The sequence below is a fragment of the Mytilus californianus genome, unplaced genomic scaffold (assembly GCF_021869535.1).
Source record: "Mytilus californianus isolate M0D057914Y unplaced genomic scaffold, xbMytCali1.0.p SCAF_65, whole genome shotgun sequence".
Classification (NCBI taxonomy): Eukaryota; Metazoa; Mollusca; class Bivalvia; order Mytilida; family Mytilidae; genus Mytilus; species Mytilus californianus.
This window is the reverse complement of record NW_026262718.1, coordinates 712,353-737,532: the sequence shown is the minus strand read 5'-3', so window position 1 is coordinate 737,532 and position 25,180 is coordinate 712,353. Positions and strand designations below refer to the sequence as shown.

The 25,180-nt window shown below is 32.2% G+C and overlaps 1 long non-coding RNA gene across 1 annotated transcript; it reads right to left on the bottom strand.

Annotated features, from left to right (window-relative positions):
• Positions 1-618: 618 nt before the first annotated feature.
• Positions 619-21,878, bottom strand: LOC127707333 (uncharacterized). Its single transcript, XR_007984785.1, has 3 exons — positions 21,827-21,878; positions 8,403-8,592; positions 619-915 (listed from the first exon to the last, which is right to left on the bottom strand). It is a non-coding gene; the product is annotated as an uncharacterized LOC127707333 (long non-coding RNA).
• Positions 21,879-25,180: the final 3,302 nt, after the last annotated feature.

Sequence of the window (25,180 nt, the reverse complement as noted above, 5' to 3'; positions counted from 1 at the left end):
AACAAGACAAAAAACGTTTTTGAAGATTACACATGCAATATCTATCATTTTGTTTTGGACTGTTTATTATTTTTTATTCGATCGTCACTGATGAGTCATTTGAAGACTAAACGTACGTCTGGCGTATTTTGTTTCAGCCTGGTATCTATGACGAGTGTATTTGAAACCACTCATTGTACGCTCAGTTCGGAATACTATTAACATAATTTTTACAGACATAAAGATATTAAGAATACAAGATTGAAAAGTTATCAGTTATCGTTCAGTGCTAAACAAGTAAGTAGACTACAGAGTTGTATATTTAATAAATATTGACGTAAGGTTAAGGAAAAATATTACCTTTTCTTACAACGTAACAATACATATGTTTCAAAAGAGTAGATAAACAGTTCTAATGGGATGTGTGAAATGTTTTAACAGAAATGTGTTTGTGCTTGATGCATTTTAAGTTTTAGACTTTGGAGATTTTATATCTTCTGGAGATAATCTATAAACTAGGTGTATGAGAACTCGTGCATTCCCTTCGCAAAGCTTTCATTGGAACAAAATATCAGTTAATGCGTATATCTCCTTCACAGAACTATTGCAACCATTTATTGCTATATAACTTACCTGCTGTAAGTGTATAATTCAGAGGACACGACACAGGGTAACATGAACAGTCTTCTTCTGATGGTATGCAGAAACAAGAATTTCTTGGTTTTTTAATAAAGCCAAGTCCTTTTGTGTAGTCACATCGACATAATGTGTCTTTACTTGTGGATACGTTATCGACGAGTATTTGTCCAATTTCATTGCAGGTTGATTTTGCAAAGATACATTGACTTGACATATTTGACCAAAACTTAAATGGTTGATATCTTTTAGAAGAACAATGAGTATTTCGTCGTAGCCCGCTGACAATATATTTTTGTCCTAAAAAGAATTAAATCTTATTAACCATATGATAAGTCATAAATAATTTAAATGGCAAAGCATATTAATTTGAAACGTTTACTCATATAACCTACACATATAAAACGTGACAGAACATCGACGTACCATGAATTAAAAATCAATTATACAATACAAAACATATTTTTCAGACGATTAGCATTAATATTTGTAATAAATTGTTCTTTATTATTTAACGGATTAATGCCATTTTCCATAACCGAAGTAATGCAAGGTCATATTCATAATTAAAACCGATGTTTCACAACAACGTTTTGGGTCTTTATTTGGGAAGATCATGCTTCAACGGTCGATTCGTTTTTGTTATATGGTTCTATTTTTTTCCTTAATATGAGAACGATCTTTCAACACCTGCTGGTTAGCAACTTTCATAAAAAAAAAGCGCATGACCGAATATCAGGGTAAAATAATGTTCGTGTATTGCACTCACCGTTGATGCAGCTTATAAGTTTTTGTAATACAATTCAACCAAATACTATTGATTGCAGTTGATGAATTACGTAGTCCACTTTTCATATGCACCTTTGTCTTAATTTATTGTTGGTTTTGTTTATAACAAAATGAAGAATAGGTTTCTAGTTTACAAACTTCATTTTATTTTGTTAGTAAAACATATTATGCGCTTAATTTAATATTTGATACATTATTTCAAATGCTGAAAACGTCCCAAATTAACGTGTATAGTGTAATTGTTTATGTTGTATCCTGAAATAATGTACGGTGTATGTGGATCATGGTATTAGTGTATGGTGCACTTGAGATGATGTATGTTTTTTAAATTTGAATCATTTTAACAAATTATATCGACATTTGATATACCCTCAAACACATTTCATCATGGATACTTTTGTATAATACGAATCGTGTATGATTCAAATAGGAATGGGAAATAGAGTGTAATGCAGTGTAATGGTGCATAGTGTTTGAGAAAACTATACCCAACAAGGACTGTTTCGACTGGACTTTATCAAAATTATAATATAGAAGTTTAAGGATGCTATGATAACATACAAGTGAACAGTTATCGTCGCTTCATTAATGCACATGAAGATAAAAAGTTATTTGATTTATTTTAAGTAAAACTAAACATCTACATTTATTTTTGCTTGTAATAACACAAAAACAATTAACAGAAAAGTATTGTCTAATTTAGCTGCCAGGATTACGGCTAATTAATCAATGTTTTGATCATATTAATCAGTGTAGCAGATACAAATAAGTGATCATTTTTAAAAATGATTAGACAGTCACGAGTGTTTTTTTATATAACAATATCAATAATTTCCGCCTACTCGAGATTACATTCATTTTGATTCGACTGTCATGAGATAAAAGTTTTGATTTCTGATACTGTCCTTCATTTAGAAATAAAGTCTATATAATCGTTGACCGCGATATTTAACCTTTTAGTATAAGTTCATGTATGGTCCTTATCCTTTGGATCGGTTTTCCTTACAATTTTCGCAGGAGTTTTATTTTCGTGTTTCAACTGTTACAGCGATAATAAAAAACAAAACTGCCCCGAAAATTTCCTTGTTTACGGTATCCACCAGAAACCAAATGACGTAGAAGGTTAATTTACCTGTTTACTGTTGAAATATGTCCTGCGAGTATTATATTAGAATGTTAAATTTTATTACGTAACAATAATCGGTTATAATGACAGTGATGGCAACTCAAGCAGATCTGAAGTTAATAATTCATTCAGACATTTATAAATTACTATTGGTTGTGGATTAACAACAGATAGTCATGATTAGTCTTTAGTTTTCTGTCCTTCTTCTATACTAAAAGTTGACTGATTTTCATAATAAACATGATAAAACAATGTTCTTTTACTTAATAAGTCATAATTTAACTGTGTTGGAAGTTCCTAATCTGAATAATTTAGCATCTTCATTATTATTATATCCTGTAGTATGAAATATTTATTCTCTGAAAACAGGTTAATTTTCATTTTAGTTATTTCGTTGACCGTCAAACTGGATGCTGGAAGAGTTCAAGTTTTTTTTGTATCAATGAAAACAAAAGATACGAAAGGTTCGTTTTTGACAGTTTTTACTCTATCACAAAACGTTTCCTAATGCCGAGAAATTTGACAATATTGGAATAGCGCATTCTTCAGAAGTTTGAAAAACTTAATAGCTATAGATCCTGCGTTTTTTTGTTTATAAAAAGATATTATTTTGAAGAGAAACAATGACATTTATCTTACGCACGGCTAAGCAAGGTAAATAGCTTATGTTGCTGAACATAAAATGATATGTTTAGTCTGATTATTATAAGCTGTAAGCATTCCAATTAAACCCAAAACGAAAGCAGTGAGTTAATGAATTCAAAATATGACCGATATGCCTATTTTTGTATATAAAAAGTCAATATATTATTTTATGGTCGGAATCGTTTACCTCACAAATATCTTGTCAGGCACTATAGTACATGTTTCCTTAGTCTCTCTACGCATATGCTTACTAATTTTTTGAACCTGCGAAATACGAAAAAGACGGAATATTCATTTACGGTGCTCATTGTTGTTTTCCCTCAATAAATGTGCGGGTGGGGAGCCATGTTTTTTTAATATGGGCATTTCATATTGAATTTGATATCGCTATTTTGCATTACCAATTTGATGAATTCTCTTTAATTTGTTGTTATTTTCGTTATCAATTTTTATTTTGAACACACCACAGAGATTGGTATGCTTTCTATCATTGATTACTTGTGTTTCAATAACTGTTTCAAAAGTGCCGGAACTGTTGTTTTTCTTAATTATTCATTCATTACTTAATCCGAACAATAATAATACTTTGAAGCCTCATTCTTATAACTTAAAGTATATCCAATTGAAAGTTTTAATTAACGACATTTTCATTTTACATTCACACTTTTTATAAAGAGATGCAGAATGATTACCAGTGAGACGACCATCCCTCAAAACCAAAGGACAAAGATCATGAAAGATGTTAACAACATCTGTTAAAGATACGGTATACGAAGGCAATGCTATTTTCTCGTCCAGAATGATGTATTACATAGCAAAACCTTTTAAATATATAAAAAAAATCAGATATATATTATGTGAAAACAGGTTAAATTTTGAGTTTTGAATATACCTCGATTGATCAATATGTATTCCCTTTTATAATTACCAGTTACTGTTTTGCTTTTTTATATATCTTAGAATATATGATATTTTGTTTTTTTGTAGATTTTCACATATTTTTAAATGTTCTTTGTATACAAAATCTTCATATACATTGAGGATATACAGATTCATACATTCATTGACTTTGAGATGAAGAACAGCAATAAAAGCGCTGTTTCTTTGCTTTTTGAGCATTTTTTTGCTGTGTTTGTACTGATTTTGTGTCATGGATGGATACCCAATATCTTTTGTTTTCCATAACCGTTTTATAAAAGACCCTGGATGACAAAATGTTAACAAAACGAAAACCAGTGGCCTGATTTGCACGATAAATTACGGCAGACAGTAATCTACGACAACCACTGCATTATAGGCTACTGGTTTGGAATAGATACATAAAGTCATGAAGTAAAAAGATCAAAATGGCATGTACATTCCAAACATAATAGTTCCGTTGTCAGCTGATATGATAAGGAAAGTTCTGATAATATAGACGTTAATAAAGATGCGGTAGACGGCAAGAATCAGTATATCTTACGGGTAGAGCTGTATTCAAACTGCAGACTGAAGGCAGTCCACCTATACTAGTCGATGAACAGGCTATGTTAATAACTGAATATCATTTAATAACCAAAATAGCGTTCCCGTCGTGACGATGCCTACGGTGCTATGCTAACTGGTTCCGAAAAGTGAAGCTTCATCATAAATATTGGGTTTCTTGCTGCGACTTGTGTTCAGAGAAATGTTGAAACTGTTGAAACTTTCATTGTGGAGTTAAAACGAATACCATTCCTGACTGAGCTTAACGCCTTATTTCAGATTCATGTCCTTGTTTCACGTCTGTCACGTATGCACCAACATTTGATTGAATCCAAGGTATATGTCAACCGTTGATAAGGTCATGTCGAAAGTGTTGGTCAGTAAAATATATATCCAGATAGACCACATAAAGTCGAATGGTCCATGCCTGAAGTTTTTTTTTACCTCATATAATTTGAAGCTGCTGTGGGAATTCACAGCCTACGCTTGTTATCGTGTTTTGCCTTATACACGTTTGTTACATACTGTCAAAATTCTGCGTTATGTAAGCGAACGCCGTTGAAGTCTTTCTTTAAAAAAATTCTTTACGAACTGGAGAATTTGCAGTTATAGCATTTGCATAGCATTTGTATATTGTCATACGTCATATAAAAAACAGAGCCAATCTTTCTTAATGCACCCCTGTTCATAATCATGAAATGCTTAATATTCACGTATCACAATTTGATTTCAGTAAATTGACATTTCACCACAAAAAGGAATCCTTTAATGGCATTTAGAAAGATATTAGATCACCGTAAAACAATCATAAAAAATTCTTAAGAACATGGCAGGATTGTTGGGTTAACTCCCCTAAACAATCAGCATTAGACGGACATTGACATTGCAGTATCTTAATAGATTCAGGTCAGAAATCGGCGATAGAGCTGACCTGTTAACAGAGGGTTGTTTGTCTTTGAACGAAACGAAACCATCAGCAAAGACATGAGATATCCAGTAGGTTATTGATTTAATTGACCATATTAGCATCACAATATTAGAACCTTGAATATTGATGTCACCTCAACTTCAATTCCTCTTAAAAACATTTCAACCGGGATGCACGATTTTCAAACGACTCAGGATTCTTTACTAGATGTTGTTGATGATGGCATAAAATGGCTAACGATATAGAAGAGATTACACATAATGTTTTCTTGACAAAAAAAAAAATCTAAGTTTATATCAACTCACGAATATGAAAAATAAAATACGAAATACTAACTTTTGGAGATATTTCTGTTTTATTTGGACATGTTTTACGTAAAACCACAAAGTTTCTTACTTTATTATCGATCGTTAATATAACACAACTTGTAAGTGAAACAATATATGTCCGACCGTTTTTTTGTGTGTAAAGTTTTCTTTAGTTATTAACCAAGTCGAAGGTTAGATTACATATAGCTATCGTGAACGTATGCAATAATTGGTAAAAGAATTCAAAAGACAATTTCATGCATCTGCAATTACGTACAGAAAAAAATACAGTTAATTTTTACCACCAATTTTGAGATAAAATTCTTAGAACAATTCCCACTCGATTGCAATATCAAAGAGCTTTTTTTCATTTGGCTTGAGGCAGAAAACTGACTTTTTATATTTGCCGAAGAATCCATTTTTCTTTCATCGCTAAACAACTTCGCAGTATAGTCGATGCAACAAGGCAGCATTGTCGTGATCGAGGGCATTCCCCGCCGTACATCCCGTAATTTGCGAATATTTTTCTTTCAACTTATTGGTTATACAAAACGATAAAAACAACAAAGCAATTTAACCAAAATCACGTTATGGTAGACAGATAACATGTTTATATAAACCAAGGGTAGTTTTTCGTCGTGCCTTGGATTTAGCAAATTGTCGGGAAAATATTGTTGTTGATAAATTTCTTCTATTCATTTGGCCCAATTTCGACACCCATGCTCCATGTTGCTGACAAGATGGGAAAGACTTGCAGGGTAGATTTAGCTCACAAACTTGAACAAGGTACATTGGTCTGTTCAATCCTTCAAATATTTGACATAGCAATTCGTTTGGGAATTTGAATGGCATTATTACAATCTACCATTGCAAAAATAGAGAATTTTTGGTAAATTTGAAATAGCTTTTGTCTAAATCTTGGTTATTAACTTTCATTATGCTTCATTTGTTGCTAACAATTATTTTAGATATGACCTCCAAACTTTTATTAAAATTTCCGAAATTAAACATCGATCTAAATCTTATTTCAATCCAAAAGGTGTTCCATTTAAATAAAGGGAGATTTATTCAAGATTGGGAAAATAATTATAAACGGAGGTGAAAATAAGCACAGTTTCAAGATTTCCTTATAATCTTTCAAGAGGATATATACAAGAAATATGTTGCCTACCGAGGGACAAAACCTGTTGCTTGCTGGATCATTTTTGAGCTCAGAGACAAAGAATAGCATGTCGCGGGTTGATAATCCAAGGGAGGTAACTGCTTCAAAAATTTTTATAATAAAAAATACAATATTTTTCCGATGTTTTTCGGAATTCACAGGGACCATTTCTTCGTTTCAGGCGTACTTGGTGGACGTTATTCCGAAGAGGTGCGAGATCCGGGAAAAATTATTAAATATTTGTACTTTGAAAATGTTGAGTTGTTAAAGACGGAATAAGACGTAACTGTAGCCCTGAAATTTTGTGCCATTTCTAGCATCTATATATACTTTGAGAATGTGACAGTAATACATCAATAATATTCAGTCAATATACAAAATCTGTACTCAAATTTTCTTTTTTCCATCTCAAATCATCAATTTTAAAAATGAAAAACAAACTAAAAATACGAGAGATATTACCGTCCGAATTGTACAAATTGAGTAAAAAGGGGTTCTTTAACTGGGACGCATCTTTTACAGTGCAACAACAATCGTCTAGTATGTGACTCTAATGTCATACCGTGTAACCGGAAATTTTGGCAAAACGAACTTTTTGCGGTTTGGGGGACAAAAATGTGCAACTTTTTTTCTGTTGATTTTAATTTTTGAAATTTAAAGCAAACTAAAAGGGAATCTGTACAGCTGTCTCTTTGATGTTTACCTACTTTATTCGTATGGGACAACAACGCATGACAAAGTAACAAGAAAGTACAATCCATCAACCGAAAATATAAACTTAGCCGCCAAAAAAGATTACAAAAAATAATAACAGACTAACTTTTTTTTTTTCTGTAAATATTTTAAAATCGACATCTTTGTTTGAAATGACTATTGAAACTGTATGAACCTGTACCTGTGAAATTACATACATATATCGAAAGTCTCGGTGAAAAGTGTAAGTGATAACTTGACAGATAGATGTAAATCATTAGAAAGTCAAAGTAACTTTAAGGTATAGAACTTATAATATGAATTTTGATATCTGCGATCATGTTGACAGTAAAAAAACGTGATAATTATATAACCACAAAAAATTACCGATTATACCGGTTGATCAAATTGATTGATGAAATTTTTTTAGAAAAAATACGAGACGTACTTTGAAATAACCCTGGTTTATCAACTTTCTGCTCAAACACTGGTGACTTTTTATAAAGTCTGAGTAGCAGCTGCAAGCTCTTGAATACCGAATGAGTTGGAAAATGTATTCAATATGCAGGTGAAGTTGGTATATTCCTGCTAATTTGGGGGAAAACTCAGCGATAAAACTTAAAAGAATACCTCGAAGAAATGTTTAGTAATAAAACTGGCAAACATACTTACCATGGCTAACAAAATCTGGATCCGCACATGATTCTACGTATGACTGGTTAAGTTCATCAAATAAACAGGAATAATGCTCCATTGAACTTTCTTTGCAAACATATTTAGATCGTATAACTCTCTGTAACATGTCTGGACAAGTCGCATTAAAGCCCAGGGTTACTGGTAAAACTATATATATCCATAGGAACTAGAAAAAAAGTTTGAAATTTTAAATAATGATGCATGACAAAAACAACTACTTCAATTTTAAATAAATTGCAGTTAGCAAATTCAAAATACAAATGAGACTAGGCCGTTGAACTATAAATAAAGTCCGCTTCATATCTTGACCAACATGAAGACATTGATGAGAGGTTAAGTTGAAACATAAATTCTAATATGACGTTCTTCAAACGCTTTTAGTAAACACCAGTGGCAAAATACAAATATATTGTATGTCGGCTGATCGTTAACGAATTTATATTGAGTTTACTACGGTATGTTCCTTTATGTCGATAGTTTATCCCTCACTATCGCTCGTGCTGAAATATTTAGCAAAAGGGGAAAAAGCCAACTCGTGGTAAAACCAATATCAATTCAAGCCCCCATGAATTATTTCTTAATTAGATGAGAATAGATATATCTTCATTTTCACTATTTTTGTTTACCTAAAAGAGTTTAGCTAGGTTCCATAATGTTTGGCCAATAGAATGATATTTCAGTTGATAAATTGAAAATTATTATTTAAATACTATATTAAAGGCCATCCAAAATAAAAAGAGGAACATCCAGGAATGTCCTCTTTGTGAAGTGAAATATAAAACAAATTCACGAATACATTAAAAGTGCAAATACATCAACCGTTTTCTAATTTTTGTAAACTGTTCTGATAAATTCAATGGTTAGAAGAAATTTCTTCCCTGCAAAAAACAACGAAATGACAAACTTTCGTAAACATATGAGAATAATCCACCTCAGACATTCCTTCTTTAAGACCGAAAAAGAATTAGTTCATGGAGAAGTCAGTTCCATTTGTAGAAATTTCTTCTAATATCTGATACAAAATATAGTACTAGAAGCAGTTAGTTCATTGGAAGAAAATTCTTCCATCAGACTCAGACCTGAAATGTAATATAGTACTAGAAGCAGTAAGTTCATTGTAAGGATTTATTCTATCAAACCTAAAATGACTTGTTAGCTCTTTGGAAGATATTTCTACTATCAGACATAGACATCAAATGAACTACTTGTGGTAGTTTTTTCTTTGTCAAAATTTCTTCTATCAAACCTTCAATGAAATATTTGAAGCAGTTAGCTATTTTCAAAGATTGGTTTTTTTATCAGATCTACATTTAAATCTAAAATAAAATACAAGGTCTGTTAGTTGGTTGGAAGAAAATTAATCTATCATATTTAGACCTAAAATAAAATATATGAAGCAGTATTGATTGTTTGGTTGTTGGTTGCTTAATGTCCTGTGGCAAATATTTCTTGCATGTTCAGGACGAGAACAAATTAACAACATTAACAATAGATATGACTTGTTATAGAGGCCTTCCGGGATGAAGTTCGGGGAGATTTGGACTGCCACTGGACAATGAGGGTATATTGGACAGACACAGGCATTTTGCCTTGCAACAAGCACCTACGGACTCACCAAAGAGTTGCTGCAAGGGTTTTTAACGTGCAGAGAGCGTTGCAGTTTCTAAACAAGGCAAGGTCGGATTTAAAGGCACAATTCTGACCGGAAGTTGCTGCTTATTTGTTCATTCCGCACAGCCAAATGGATGGCCCACTTCGGCGAGGGTTTTACCGCAGGTCGGAAGAAGACCAAAGTGACCATATTGCTATTATCTAGTCACACTTGGGGAAGTTAAATTCGAAGCCTTGTGTATGGAGACTGATGCGCTTTATGCATGTTAAGGAACCCCTACAACTACCCTTTTAGGGTTCATTTGTGGCCTATTTCAAGATAAAATGTCTGGCAAATCCAACATTACGTCTTTTTGCAGGAAAAGTCTAAATTCAATCCCTTTTCATCCATTTTCAGAACATATATAAAAATAAGGAGATGTGGAATGATTGCAAATGAGACAACAAAGTGCAAATGACGTTGATATTAACAATTAAAGGTCACCATACGACCTTCAACAATGAGAAACATTCATCATAGTCAGCTATTACATGAATATAATTTTACGTTTATTTGTTCTCCTGAATGCAAACAATTTTGGTTCTAGTTGTTAAGCAAACAACAATCTACAAACAATCTTAAAAAATTCTTTGCAGAGTATGTAGTGTGTTGTGGACTTCTTTTTCTTTTCGTCGTTCGTTTTCTACTATGGCGATGTCTGTTTCTCTTCCACGATTGAGTTTCGAATGTTCCCTTGAGATTTTGAAACTCTTCGGAGTGTGGTTTTTTCCGGCCATCCGTTTTAGCATGCGCAAATTTGCGTGATCAACATTATCACTTCGCGCAAATTTTCCAGGTTGAGGTGTCGGATTGCAACACGCTTATGCAATGGATGTTTTGAGAATTGGGGAACATTTTTCATATTTTGAAGATGTCCTGAAAAAAACCCACCAAAGCATAGTACGTCACATCCGGTTTCATGTTAAAGAGGGTCGCAAAAAATATGCCATTGAATTTGAGTTGTAGGAATTTAACCCTGCATTCCATTACAGAAAATATTCTAGAATCATAAACATATATCTTGGGTGTTTCAAAGCACTATTTTTTTTTATTTGGTGTTCAAATGCAATAGTTTGGAGATTTGAAGAGACATGGGGATGAAAAGTTGTTAGGTTTACTTCCGGTGATGATTTTTTTCTTATATGCATTTAAATGGTACGTGAAATGTTCACTGTAGTATTTGACAGGATAAAACTTTATATATGCCAAATATTTCTTTATTTGGAATAAATATAAATTCTGAAAAAATGACAATTTTATAAAAAACTACGATTGGGTAAACAATGGTGGTATAACTCCTTTAGGACAGAGGAATAAAGTGTGAAATAAAACTACAGTCGATTATTTACTCCATTAATTTGCCTATATCAAAGGAGGCAAAACGCATAAAAAAGATTCACAGGAAATGGACCAAAAAAAATCTATGCACATTCACAGAATGGTTTTGAACCCCCGCCCCCTCCTATTTTTATTATATTCTTTTTGATCAGTTTTCCTAATAAAAAAGTATTATTACGTTTTTGCTTTTATAAACACACTTACTTTAGTGAAATTTTGTAGTGTCGACCCTCTTCTTTTATTTTTAAATGTTCTAAAAATCATCAAACATTTAAATAAAAATGCTGGCAAAATCATAAATTGATCAAATTCATTGGGACCATACAGTGTACTTCAAGTGAACGATAAATTCGGAATATTTTCAATGAACCATTGGTGTTCGTTAAAGCCATACATTATGTTTAAAACTGCTTTTTCTTCTTTTAACCTTGTAAGACATGATTTATTGTTAGAACCTAAAAAAAAGAAGGGGAGAGACCTTTTTTGACGCCGTTCCCTTAAAAATAAATATAAATATCTGATGATGCTGTACATTATGAAGTAAATATATGAGGATTTCGATTTTTTCGTGCAAAAAGAAACTTTTTGACATAGGTTTTACCAAAAGACTTAAATTCAAAAGTGTGTTTGCTGTATATCAATCAATATTGTTAATATTCTTTTCCCTTATCTCTCTTGACTAGCTGCATATATATATATATATATATATGGCGTTTTTCAAAGAAGACATTCAGTTGGATATTGAAGTTAGAATGTGAGGAATTTATTACCATAGCAACATTCAATTCTACACAAAAGTCCTAAAGTCTGCTATCCTTGTCGATTACTATTTCAAATGAGAAAGTATAATATTATATGGTAATTCTGATTTCATTTTAGTTATTTTATTATAACTACTTTTAAGAACATTTTATTGTGAGCTAATGATTAGTAACGTCCTTCTGAGGAACGTGTAAAAAATTAAAGAGTTTCAGTTCTATTGCAGTGTTTGCATCGAAGGTAATATTAAGCCACTACGTTCTTTACGGGAATCCAACGTAGTTTCTATTACGTTTTGGTGGACGGTGACGACATAAGTATAACTACTAATAATTAAGGACGTACACCTCTGAGGAGCCAACAATTTCTAGAATTAAACTTTTTTCTTAACCAGATTTTGGGGTTTATATGACTGTAAGAAAGTTATTGATTAAGAAAAAAATATATGGTGTGCACTCCATTTTTTTTGCTACGGCCATTTGAAAGTATCCCATTTGTTATGATTTTCCCATTTTTCGTAAATTTTTACCCATTTTTGGACTATTATCATGAAAAAAATCACAGTTTTACAATTAAACTTTTTTTCATACTTTCACTAAAGATGAAGTGGACCAATCTGAATAAATTCAACTTCAAAAATATAGGTTGATGTTTTTATTAAAAAGTTTTTAAAAAAATTGTTGTTTTTTCGTGTCAAATTGACCATGCTGTCAATTTTGTCAATTTTGGATTTTTCTCTTTTTTTAGAACAAAAAGGATATTATTTCAACTTCTTTCCTATAAATGATTGAAAAAATACATATCTAAGAATTTTGAAACAAAAAACGAGACTGAAACATCAGAAGAATGCATCTTTAAACAAAGGTAGGAGAATTTAAACTAGATCCTAGATATAAAATGGTATAAAATCCTTTCAAATTTACAATTGTTTCGCACTGCAGTTTCAGAGGAAACGATTGCTTTCTAACAAACATGTTTTATTGTGTGCCTTTTTATTTTGTAATGTTACACCACTGTTTCAGGTTAGGGTGAAGGTTGGCGCCTGTTAAAACGTTTAAACCCGCTGCATTTTTATGCATCTGTCCTAAGTCAGGATCCTGTTGTTCAGTGGTTGTCGTTTGTTGGTGTGGTTCATAAGTGTTTCTCGTTTCTCGTTTTTTATATAGATTAGACCGTTGGTTTTCCTGTTTGAATTATTTTACACTAGTCATTTTGGGGCTCTTTATAGCTTGCTGTTCGGTGTGAGCCAAGGCTCCGTGTTGAAGGCCGTACTTTGTCCTATAAATGTTTACTTTTTACACATTGTGACTTGGATGGATAGTTGTCTCATTTGCACTCATACCACATCTTCTTATTTATATTAACCCCGCCATATTCTTTATGTGCCTGTCCCAAGTCAGGAACCTGAAGTTCAGTGGTTGTCGTTGGTTCATGTCTGCCAAGTTTAGTTTACATATATAGGCCAAGCACTTTTAAAGAGGGAAATCAAGTTGTGATTTCACATATAGGTTTTCAGTGGGAACCATGTGCCACCTATGCCGCCATGATTGCTACTCGATCAACGTAAATGATGACCGTTTATGTCCTCTAGTCATCAACCATGTAAAGTTGCAAACGTCTTGTAATTTCAAGTAACATGTTTCAAAATTAGCCAATATAAAGAATCAAAGATTGTACGTATTTGACAGCTTTTATACCTACAATATTTTTGGTGACTTCTGTCGATCCTCGGTACCGACGAAAATCAATACGCGTTAAGTATCTGATATATACTAAGTCTAAGAAAACAAATGCTAGTTACTTCTATGAAAATAATTTGAAATTCGTTGACCTTATTACCTAAACACACACTAAACAGAAGAACTTTCAAGACTTCCATCATTAGTGCTACATGTATATCTTATATTTTTGAAGAACGGGAGAATTATAAGATTGTATTGATTTAATTATACATCGATTGATTATCAAATTAGTTACGATTGTTACAATATAGTTGTAAAAACTATTTTGTGACCAGGAAGTCGATATTATTAAAATATCTAGAAACAACTTTTTCCACAGCTTCCCATTTTAGTTTGAAGTGTGTTTGTTATAGACGTAGTCATAACAAAAGCCTCGATCAGTTCAATAACTTTGACTGTATCAATTTTACAATATTTAATATATTAAAGTTAAAAATTACATAACATTATTAAACATCATTGCATACATGGTATATTATTGCTCTACTGAACGTTAAGCATAATCAAATATCGGCTTGTACGACTTTGCCCCCAGCAGAGCTATAGAAAAACAGTAGATTAACGGGTGTTACACGGACACTTTATAGATGATACACTGACACTTTTTAGTTGTTACACGGACACTTTTTATGAATAGAATCACTCGTGCATGATCAGTGAGTTCATGGGCACTTTAAATTTTGATTAGATTTGAACTTTTTGTTTCACCGACATATTTCCTGTCTGTTTAAAATATTTACGTTGGCATCAAATAACTGTATTTTTTTCAAACAATTCCAGTATATTACTATTCATATCAGTACACTACGGAATTGACCATTTAACTTCAAAAGGGGGGTTATGGTTTTTTCCACAAAAAAAATATTCTGATCCCCAATTTTATGAGAAAAAATATAGTGTGGTCAAGCAGATGACAAAATAATGTTCTGATTCCTGATTTTCCGAGTACAGTATATTAAAGTGCTAATTTCGAAAAAAATATTTGGTGATAGCGTTGAAAAGGTAATTAATTTTCTTACTCAGAAAAAAAAACATACCCCTTTTGAAGCTAAATGGTCGGTCCGTAAATGTATTTTTTCAATATATGGACATGAATAGTATTCTGGACAATGCTGAAAGTAAAGAAATGCTGGTACCGACGTTTATATTTCAATATAAAAGACAGTAAATATATAAACATGAAAAAAATCAAATCTAATCAAAAGATGAAATCCCTATCAACTCACCAATGCACGATTGATCCTATAAATAATAAGTGTCCGTGTAATACACGTCCAAATAGGCAGCAAATCTTGAAGAAAATCTTTCAACTTATGTCACCAATTTTGGACGGTAAGCTGCGATTGGATCATAATTGTGACACGTGTTTAATCCTGATCAATACTATTAGAGACTTACAAGCATGAAAATTAAAAAAAAAAAAACAAAATATATGATAATATATATCTAATAACAAGCCAAAATCTATTTTTTCATAACATTTCATTCACTAATGAAATAAGAACTTCGTTCTTTTTATACATTTATACTGTTATTGAAATCTTATGTATTGAATTCATATATTTGGGAGCAAACGGACGATTTTTATTATTTTTTTAAGGGGGAATGGGGAATGGAATGGCACATCCTGCATTTTTTCAACAAAAAAAGGATCAAGCCTGTTATTTTAAATGTTTAACCCCCCCCCCCCCCCTTTCCGTTTTTCCCCAAATAAAAATCAAATGTTAGCTTGCTTACCTCTTAAATCTTTTTCCTACATTACTTACTTGCGAAGTTGCATTTAAAAAAGTCTCAAACGTGTACGACATTCATCTTTTACTTGATATGGTTCTTTTTTATAAAATTATTAGATTTTTGAATTTCTTGAGAAAAAAAAACTCTCGGCTGAAGGAAAGTGAAAAAAAAAGTTTGTTTAAACTGTAACTTACATTAACTTGTATATGGTCATTTAAGTCTCTAATCTGTTTAATTTTGCTACCTCTTCTAAATGCAAAATGTACTACTTCTTTCTTGAAACGTCGTACAAGTCAGATACAAAACAAAGGTAACAAAAAACAGGCCGGAAACAAACTGCCGTATAGTTTTTCTGCACTTGTAGTCAGGTCAAGGTCCTCGGCTATCGCCTCGGACCTTGACCTGACTACTCGTGCAGAAAAACTATCCGGCAACGCTTGTTACCGGCCTGTTTCTTTGTTACCTTTGTATTGTATCTAATACTTATCCGACCGTTAAACACACACTTTAAATTTATCTAAACATTTCTTCTGAATGGTATTCGATAACAACAACAATATTTTATTTTGATTTTTAAGTAGGTTACACATGCAGTTAGTTATATAATTTTCCCTCAGGTCCTCATCATAGAAACGCATAATCAAAAATTTGCTGAAAAACAAAATTACAAACACATTGGTACAAATATAACGAATATATTTAATACAACTGCATAAAATGATATGATAAAATAATTAATTTTAAACATTTATCAACTGGTTGCTTTCATATAATGATCAGTTATTTTTTATTTGAAAGCATTTAATATTTCTAAAAGATGTCAGAAATTGTTCACCAAGGAATGTCCAGAATACAAAACAATTTTTTTGAACAATTCGATTTTTGGTTTGGGAAGTATGAAGTTTCCTAGAGCATCATTTCTAATGGGGTATGGTTTTTTGACTGAAGCATAATTCAAGTTGCTATTTAGATTTGATGGGGCATCGATTGTGTTACAATTAAATGTAACCACAAACTTGTGGTATTTAATCTCTGTTCGACTGTCATCCAGTTTTAGTGTTTGAATAAATCTCCAAAGGAGCGAAAGGGTCTGTATCTAGTATTATTCACACAGCTCTCTTATGTAATCAATATTTAAATTCTATTTAAACACTCGTTACTATAACTAATTTATACAATACAACAACAATCAATTAGTGATAATATATAACCTTTATAAAATAATTTTTTACAGTCCACACTTAGAAATTAAGTTCTTGCTCTGTTTAATTGTAGATATAGCCTGGATAAAATTTTTGAGCAGATCAAATTAATTTGGTTTGTCCATGTGAGGTAATCTTTCAATCAGCTTAATTGAGGTCTGGAGCTGGCATGTTAGTAACTGCTAGTAGTCTGTTGTTTTTTAGGTATTATTGTCATTTTGTTTATTTTCTTTTGTTTCCTATTCTGACATCAGACTCTGACTTCTCTTAAACTGAGTTTTACTGTGCGTACTGTTGTACGTTTGTTTTTTCTACATTGGCTAGAGGTATAGGGGGAGGGTTGAGATCTCAAAAAAACATGTTTAACCCCGCCGCATTTTTGCGCCTGTCCCAAGTGAGGAGAATCTGGCCTTTGTTAGTCTTGTATCATTTTTAATTTTAGTTTCTTGTGTATAATTTGGAGTTTAGTATGACGTCCGTTATCACTGAACTAGTATACATATTTGTTTAGGGGCCAGCTGAAGGACGCCTTCGGGTGCAGGAGTTTCTCGCTGCATTGAAGACCCATTGGTGGCCTTCGGCTGTTGTCTGCTCTATGGTCGGGTTGTTGTCTCTTTGACACGTTCCCCATTTCCATTCTCAATTGTAAGGTTCAATTTTAATGCCTAAGTGGAAGATTGTATCACCCGATTGATAATAGTTAAACAACTTTCACTGTAATGTGGCATTTAATGGTTCCTCAACGCAATGCAAATTTTCTTGTACCTGTAGAGTTTGATAGCAGTTTCAAATTCTATTGTAATCTCTATTATTTTAAGATGAATGTCAAAGTGAATATATATCGATTATGAAATAAAACATAGACGTATATTTGTAAGAATAAAAGTGAGTTTATTTCATAGCCCTGAGAAATTTGCAATTAAGAAAACAGAAAAATAAAATTGCATTTTAATATTACATTTCAATATTACGTTAGGAAGAAACACGCCAATTACAATGAAAACAAATTGCACACACAAACAAACAAATCTCAAATTCCGAGTATCTATTGAAAAAAATGGAAATCAAATGTGTGATTCTAGGATATTTTTGTCTAGGGGTGCCTTGCATGTTCCCATTGAAATACATTTTCCATTTGAAAAATAGAAAATGCAAGGATATTTTTGAAAGGGAAAATGAAGAGAGGCGTTTACCCTTGCATGCATGTTCCTAGAAAACCATTATTTGAATGCAAATACGCAGTAAGGAGGCTTTTATAATTACACGAGTAAAGAATGTGTTACATATTTGCCAATGGACGTCACCGTAACAATGTATCAATGAAATATTCAACGATATCGTATTGACAATATCAATGATAATTCATGTCAACACCGAAGTGCTGACTACTTGGCTGTTGATACCCTCAAGAAATAGACCTCTACCAGCAGTTGTATCAACCAAGTGGTTGTAAATAAACTCATAATAGATAACAGGATGAACATTTTGTACGTAAGACGAGCTTTTCGTTTACAAAAGAATCTAACAGTGACGCTTGAATCAAAACGTAAAACGTTAAAAAAGGCAAAATAATGTACGAAGTTTTTTAAAAGAGCATTGAGGACCACATATTCTGGAAGGTTTTGCCAAATACAGCTTAGGCAATATTCCTGGGGTAAAATATCCTAATTATTATGAAAAATCAAATATTTTATAAACAGTAAATTTATAAATATGATCATATCAATGATAATTCATGTCAAGCCGGAGGTGATGAATACTGATTTGGTGATAACCTCGGAGAGGAAAAACATAAGCAGTGGCAGCGACCTAGTGATGTTAAAATAGTCTCAGTGATTGTAAATAAACTCATCATAGATAACAGGATATCTAAACATGCGTCTCTAGATGAAACAGAAAATAGTTCATACATAGACTCTTCGCAAAATTCAAACTCAGCATATATTGTCCAGAAATAAAGTCACACATGTAAACTCCTTTACTAAATCATACTCATAATTAGTCAAAATGACAACAAGTTTTAGGCAAATACCTTTCAAAAATATACGCAAACATCATGAATGTATAAATAACAACTTGTTTTCCTTTTGTTTACGACTTTTTGCAAGCAACAAACCTGTTTAATCATATCCCTAAAAAAATTATACGTCCACAGAGAAACGCTTATAAGGCATGGACCATTTGACTTTCTGGGGGGGCCTGGGTTTTTTGAAAAAAGAATAATCTGGCCTATTCAGTTGCTAAAAAATATATTTTGGCTTCATCTTCAGCAAGTATGACATGTATGATGTATTTTTTATCTTCGCTCGCTTCGTTCGCTTAAAATATCATCCACACATTGTAGTGTACTAGTACCTCACTTTTAAGATCTATGGAAAAACCTACAGACAGAACAGGAAACACTTGGTTAATCCTTGTTTTGTTTTATTTTGACCAAATCATTGACCAATGTGCGTTCTTACCAATATGTCATTTTGCATAGGTACTGGTATTATATACTATTAAAATGTAATATTTCAGATATTCTCTGTGTGGCATCACTTATGGCAATGGTGGGCATTTTAACTGCAATGTCAGAATGAACAGAACATTTTATCTCTATGATGGGTTGTAAAAGTATAACAGCAAAGGAACTTGGCTACAGAAAATATCAAATGGACCAAAGCCGTTACCTGGCTATGGACAAAACCATGTCTTGTATTCCAAAAAAATATATATATATAAACAAGTCTAAATTGAAAACAACGTTCAAACCTATGATTGCGTTGGATAAAAACCGCAATTTGTATACGTGTGCATGCAATATATATATATATGTGTCTTCCTCCCCCCCCCCCCCCCCCCCCCCGAAAGTCAAATGGTCCATGCCTAAGTATCGTGCGTTGATTGATCATCGTATATTCACTATCTGGGAGGTATTCATTTGACAAATTTTTGTCGCGCCTGTGATCATGACATTATGTCGCGGAAGCGAGGCACAGCGTTCATACATTCCGTTCAGTCTGTTGTGATTGTACTTTACAGTAGATGGAATTCATAGAATTTCATGAAACTTTTTTTATGATCCGGTGAGTATGTGTGACGAAAAATTTTGAAAATATATATATGTTTTCATTTTTCAATATTTTACAGATAAGTGACTTAGTTTTTGTAGTTTTCATTTACATACAGTATGGGATTTATTTTTCACATATCGACAATTTGATAAAACCTTCATGGAATATTTCATGAAAATTAGACAGTAACTTCTTCAAGAAAAAAAAAAAAGTACGCGAAGAAAACGTTCGATTAATACAGTCAACATTATATTCAAACACTCACGGAAGCAATTGCAGGCGAGACACAGGGTTCTTTACGATTTTTGTTTCATCTCGGTTGTATTGCCTTTCCTTTGAAAAAATAGCTGTTGGACTGCAATGGGTATCAAAAAGTTCCAATCTGATGCAAAACTATTTATCGGAAAATAAGAAAAGCACCTATATCAACGTTCTATCGAAAAACCGTTTTGCTGGTGTTGGTTTAGATTTATAGATGCTGAGGAGATACAAGTAAAGATGATTAGGAATATATCATTACGCTTGCCAACAACATAAATCCAAGTTTGAAATTTACTCGTTAGTTATCTAAATTCAGAATAACCTTCCTTGAAATCTCTCTTACGAATGGTATGATAACCCCAAACTTATACTCTAAGCCTACTGACACTAACCAGAACCTGTCCCTTAAAAGCTGCCATCTAGATCATTGTAAAAAAAGTATCCCGTATTCTGAGTCAACTAGAAACCCGCTTAAACAGGGATATAAACACCAGACGATGGAAATACATTTTTTTCAGGAAGCAACGAATATCACAAGGAACAAGCTCTTGGATTCCAAATATAAATTAAAATAAAAGGACTCCATGTGTTCTGACTTACCACCCATCTGTAAACAATAGTTTTGATGTCATCCGTGAGCATTTGACTTCAGTTTAAAAAAAAATCCCAAACTATCCAATATCTTTACCGATATTTTTTCTTTATTTTTCACAGGCACATACAGAATACGGCGGGTGTAAATATGTTTGCGGGCAATCAACCGTCCCAAAGTTGAAAAGACCAGATTAATCAGATCGACAGAAAGCATATACAAAAACAACTAACAAAAAGACATGACACAAAGTACATATCTGAGAGTTACACTGTTTAAATCTGCTATTGTTGTGCAGTCATCTATTATACTTAATGTTTCCATATTGATCAATACAATACAATACAATATAATATAATTCCAGGAAACTTTTGGAAACACAACATGCAGTTTAGGTGTAATACCACCAAATCATAGAACATCACATCCGGCTTCATACGAAAAAGGGTTGAAAAAAAATATTCCTTTGCATTTGACAGTTGTAGGAAATTAACCCTGCATTTCATTGCAGAAACAAATTTTTCTGAGTCATAAACGTATATCTTAGGTGTTTCAAAGCACCATTCTTTTTTATTGGCTGTTCCTATAAAATATTTTGGGAACTTCAGGTGGCATGGTTACTAAAGCTTGTTAACAGGGGGAAAAAGGGGTGCACATTTGATTGGTTTACTTCTGGTGATGGTTATGATCTTATATGCAACGAAATATTATGTGAAATTTTCAATGTAGTACTGGACAGGATAAAAATTTACTTATGCCTAGTGTTTCTTTATTTGAAACAAAGATAAATTCTGCACAATTTAAAAAAAGGCCAATTTAACAAAGACTAAAAGGAGCTGCTAGGTTTTAATTTATTTAGAGTTACACAAGTTTGTCTGTTCCTTAAGTTAATCAAAAAGGTGTAAACAAAGCCATTTAGATAGTTAAGATGGATCTAAACATATCCGTTATTGCTGTATTTTTATGGAATATCGAATTTTGTACCGTGTTCATTATAAACTTACACGTAAAAAACACTCATATCTTGCTTTTTTGTTTTAATTATTCAGTATAAAATTAACTTACCATATTTGTCACGGATACAACTTTTATTCGGATAGCGTATTTCCTATAAGGGTCTACGGTTACATAATTTATAATTGCATTGGTTGTGTGTTTAAATAGCTTAAAAACTCAGCTTAAAAACATTTATTGGAAATCATTACCCGTGATGTGCTACAATGTATGTCAATTAAACATGTTTAAATTCATATGAAACGAGTTTCTTGTATTTATAATGTTATCGAAATTATTGAATCAATTCATGCATATATAATAAACTAAGTCCTGTATGAACGTTGTTTTTTACCATTTATTACGAATCTATAACGTATTAACGACAAATAATATTTCATTCAATGATGATGGATCGCAAGCCCATTAACTTTCGAGTTTATTGCCGAAGTTTACACGATCGTGACATTGATAAACACAGAGCAAGTTGAGCATGAAAAAAAGTGAAATGAAAGAGCCATGATTTTTATTTATTTTTTGCATGAGTTCCCAATTGTCAATTTAACTTTTCCCTCAACAATTGCTAATTGATTTGGTGTATTACATTTGTTCTTTAAGAATCAGTTATTACTATTTAAATTTAAGTGCACGTTTGATCACGGATTTCCCCTCGCACTTTCGCTGTGTGGTAGCCGAAGTTCTACGAAGAGGTCTCGTAGTTAAAATCACTGCATATAGGAAAATATTGGTGAATATGAGTACGAGAAGGCAATAATTCAATAGCAGTACATTATGTAAGATTTTGATAAAATAAAGGATTTTTTTTACAAGAAAGTTCACTTGCATTTGTTTTATAGTAAAACTTAACCATTCAAGTATATAAAACATATTCAACTTTTGTTTTAAATTTGAAGTTTTAGATGACTTTAAGTTTGGGTTCTTTTGACTGGTGTATTCATGTATTGATGGTATGACAATGGATCAAATCAGATAAAATTTAATGTTTATAATGAAAATATAAATATTTGAGCTATGTGCACACCACCCGTTATAAATGTTTATTATAGAAAGTATGATATTGACGTTTTCGATGCTTAACAACACAACAACAAATTATTTTTCTTCAAAATTATGAAATATTGTCGTTATTGGTGACTTTAAATGGCCATGTGGGTAATAAACCATACCATCTTTTACAGATGGGTTGAACAGAGAATTACTGGACATAATGATAATTTAATTGAGTATATTGCTGATGTACCGTTAGACAAAATATTGTCACGGAAGATTTAAACTCACTGAACTCGTTTGATAACCGGATATTGCATTTATGTAATTCAACAGGTCTCAGGATTTGTAATGGACGTTTTGGTGATCAAAGCGGAAAAAATGCATTTCAAAATAAAAATGGTTGTTACAGTATTATAGATTACTTGCTGCTATCTGTTTCCTTTCCTTGCGTAATGTTTTAGTGGTCAAGAGTGGCCGCTAACCTTGTACAAAAATAACAGTAACATCTATACGTTCAACATGTACAATAGGGAAGAAAAAAATATCAACCATTTCAGAGGAAGGAGAAAAAAATATTTTGTCATTGCTTCAACCAAGAATCAATTAGGTTTATGGAAAAATAAAAAAACCTGATGTATATATATATTCTACATCCTATCAGAATCCACCATGTTTTGTTTGTGAATAACAAGTTATGCTGACAATTGACAACTTCCATATTAGCCAATGGTAGATTGTAAAGTAAATGTGATTTGTTTTCATTTATTATTAGGTTCGGTCAAACTGTTTATTTGATCTTCATTAATTATGTGTGTAATTTGATTCTCTTTTTTATTTAGTTATAACACCCTGTTTTCACAAATCTTAAAGATAGGAACGAAAGACTACCTATTTCTACGATTTGGAAAAAAGGACCTTTTGCCTATTGACTGAGAACTGTATTCCAAATCTTAAAAACTTATATTTTATAATACTAAAGGATAAGGAAACATTCGATCAGACAGACACTGATTCAAAAATTAATTTGTTCAGAACTTTACACTGCCGAAAAAAAACTCATTTACAAACTCTAGTAAATGTTGGAATTATATTTAATAGTACTGTACTTTCTTTTGCCGACAGTAATACATAAACTGAATAGGGCAATCTCTTCAGGAGAAACGTTTTATCTTCCAAATCTGGATAAACAGGTTTATTGATTAATAACCGTACATTGATCCCTCTAGATGTCTTTTTGCCTTTGTGTTGTTGCTGTTAACCTAATCATTGTGATCACAAGCGAGGTTGTAAACCATTTATATGCACACTTATTTTCTGGTCACATATTCATCTGTTCATCTTAATTTTTGTTAAAAGTGCACATAGGAATGAATGGTACTGATGGATGGAAAACTATAAGGTATAATGGAAAATTAAATGCATAATCAGGACAAGAACCCTGCTTTATATTAGACCAATACGCTGAGCTGGATTTTTAACGTGATAGTTCATAAGGTAACAATCCACAAGAATACTATTCGCATCTCGGATAAATTAGTGACGTTGTGATTGGTTTAACGCCGTCGTGTGGTGACCCCCAGTTGATCCGTAGGAGACCAGTAGATTCCGTAGGGGTATCATGACGTCACGTATATTATTAATGATGTCGTCATCTATTAATGTTATTGTATTTTGTTGTTTGTTTTTAAATAAAACTTTGCATGACAAGTCTCGTGTGCAATAAATTCGTTATACGGTTCCCTAATAGAGGTTTCTCAACATCTTACGAACTAACGAAAATTGCCCTAACTTGACGTTACTTACCGTAACGAGAAAAGATGGAACATTGATTTATTTATTTAATAATAATGGACTATCGGCTGTTCACTTCCCTTAGAAATGTCTTTTACATAAAAATACACATAAAGGTTTTGTTTTAAACCATTTTGAGTTGCAGACATATTATATTGACTTGATATATATAATATATATTATACAATTAACGATTCAATCAACACAGTAGTAAATCTAATCAATCAATTCGGCGAAGAATATGAAATATTTACACCAAGGACAGTAATCGTACCAGATGGTGATGAACATGACATCATATCGAATTTTTTAGTACATACATGTGAAAAAGGGTTAATGTAGAACTTCGGGATAGGAGGGGATACTTATCTAGGCTCTGATCAAAGGTAAAAAGTCCTGCGCAAAAATGAGGTAAAACAAATCTAGGAGGAAACGCCTCAAGGAAAAATCAGTTTTTAAATTGAAAAAAAAACAGGGAAATATTGAAATAAATATTCGAAGAAAAAACAGTTATCTTGTATCTTTTAATAACTATGTGACTATCAGTTTTGTTTGTGCTGTAGCACTAATACTTTCAACAAGAATACACAAAACTATTTTACTTTTCGATAGATCGAGTGCATC